At 40.5% G+C, this 2,341-nt stretch overlaps 1 non-coding gene across 1 annotated transcript; it reads right to left on the bottom strand.

Annotated features, from left to right (window-relative positions):
• Positions 1 to 618: 618 nt before the first annotated feature.
• On the bottom strand, positions 619 to 694 carry TRNAV-AAC (transfer RNA valine (anticodon AAC)). Its single transcript has one exon. It is a non-coding gene; the product is annotated as a tRNA-Val (tRNA).
• Between the last annotated feature and the right edge of the window lie 1,647 nt (positions 695 to 2,341).

Below are 2,341 nucleotides of genomic sequence, written 5' to 3'. Positions count from 1 at the left end.
AGATTCTGAGTCATAGTTCTTTTCTTTTCATTGTTTAAAGAAAATTGTGCCCCTTCTTTCTGGTCTCCATGGGTTCCATACAAAAGCTGTTAAATTTCTAATTATTTTCCCCCTAAAGATAGTGTCTCCTCTCTCTTGGTTTTTTCAAGATATTTTTCTTTGTCTTTAGTTTTCAAAAGATTGACTAGAATATTTCTTGGTGGGAATTTATTTAATTGATATAATTCTTTTGCTAGAAAAATTGCTACGGTTTTGCTTCTAAGGACAAAGGAAAGAATGACTATGAGGAGGCAATTGATTGTTACTACAACATGTTCTCCTTTATAACCATGCTTTTTTTTTTTATTTAGTAAGAGGAAAGAGAGCCAAGATACACTCCCGCATGTGCCCCAACCAGGATCCACATAGCAAGCCCACTAGGGGGCGATGCTCTTTCCATCTGGGTGTATTGTTCCATTGCTCAGCAATGGAGACATTTTTTAGCAACTGACGCAGAGGCCATGGAGCCATCCTCAGCACCTGAGGCCAACTTGCTCCAATCGAGCCATGGCTGCAGAAGGAAAAGAGAGAGAAGTGAGAGGGAGAAGGGTGTAGAAGCAGATGGTTACTTCTCCTGTGTGCCCTGACTGGGAATTGAACCCAGGACATCTGCATGTTGGGCAGACGCTCTACCACTGAGCCAACCAACCAGGGCCTTATAACCATGTTTGCACCATTTTAAAAAAATTCTATGTTTACATGGTTTCAAGTTCCCAGTTCAGGTGTCGATAAAATCCCAAGAAATTATTCAACCTGGCATACTTTCAGAAAATTCTAGAAAGTTGTTTCCTATATTGCTAGATTGAGAAACAGTACCAGATCCTCAATCTTCCTGCACTACCATATGTTGCTATGTAAATTTAAAATGTGACTTTTCAGTGCCCTTACCTTCAGACTCAGGGCAAGGTCAGGCCAGCTATTTGGGGCAATAGAGTGAGGCAGAAATAAAAATGGGCCAGCTCTGAACCTAGGCTGAAAAGTCCTTCTGTTTCTGCATCTCCTCTTGGCTTCTACTGTCATCATGACAACATGCTCTAGCTAGCCTGCCAGCAGAAGATAAAAACATGGATCAGAGTATAAGCCCCAAACCAAACCCCTGAGTTGAGATCATCCTGGATAAGCCAATGGCCAGTGGATCCCCAAAGAAATGAGTAAGCCCAGCCAAGATCAGGGGAGAACACCTAACAGTTTTATGTATCACCAAGGTTTGGGCTTATTTGCTGTTACATATTATTGTGGCAATGATAACTGATACATATGTAGTTAGTGTTTGTCTTAGTTTGTTTGGACTGCTATAACAAAATGGGTAGACTTGCTGACTTCTGAACAACAGAAATGCAACTCATTTCCCAGTTCCGGAAGCTGAAATTCCAAGGTTAGGGTGACAGGATGGCTAGGTTCCTTTGAATGCCCTCTTGCAGGTTGTGGACCACCACTCACTATGTCCTCACATGGTAGAAAGGATGGGCTAGCTTTCTGTGTCTCTTTCATAAGGGAACTAATCACAATTATGGTGGTTCCATAAGGCCTTGCCTCCTTTTTTTTTTTTTTTTTTTTATTTATTTATTTATTTTTTTTATATAATTTTATTTTTTTAATGGGGTGACATCAATAAATCAGGATACATATATTCAAAGATAACAAGTCCAGGTTATCTTGTCGTTCAATTATGTTGCATACCCACCACCCAAAGTCAGATTGTCCTCTGTCACCTTCTATCTTGTTTTCTTTGTGCCCCTCCCCACCCCCTATCCCTCTCCCATTCCCCCCCCCCGTAACCACCACACTCTTGTAAATGTCTCTTAGTTTCACTATTATGTCCCACCTACGTATGGAATAATACAGTTCCTGTTTTTTTCTGATTTACTTATTTCGCTTCGTATCATGTTATCAAGATCCCACCATTTTGCTGTAAATGTTCCGATGTCATCATTTCTTATGGCTGAGTAGTATTCCATAGTGTATATGTGCCACATCTTCTTTATCCAGTCATCTATTGATGGGCTTTTTGGTTGTTTCCATGTCCTGGCCACTGTGAACAATGCTGCAATAAACATGGGGCTGCATGTGTCTTTATGTATCAATGTTTCTGAGTTTTTGGGATATATACCCAGTAGAGGGATTGCTGGGTCATAAGGTAGTTCTATTTTCAGTTTTTTGAGGAACCACCATACTTTCTTCCATAATGGTTGTACTACTTTACATTCCCACCAACAGTGTATGAGGGTTCCTTTTTCTCCACAGCCTCTCCAACATTTGCTGTTACCTGACTTGCTAATAACAGCTAATCGAACAGGTGTGA

This window comes from Saccopteryx leptura, chromosome 4 (genome assembly GCF_036850995.1).
Source record: "Saccopteryx leptura isolate mSacLep1 chromosome 4, mSacLep1_pri_phased_curated, whole genome shotgun sequence".
NCBI lineage: Eukaryota > Metazoa > Chordata > Mammalia > Chiroptera > Emballonuridae > Saccopteryx > Saccopteryx leptura.
The sequence above is the reverse complement of the archived record's forward strand: the minus strand, read 5'-3'. Positions and strand labels throughout refer to the sequence as shown.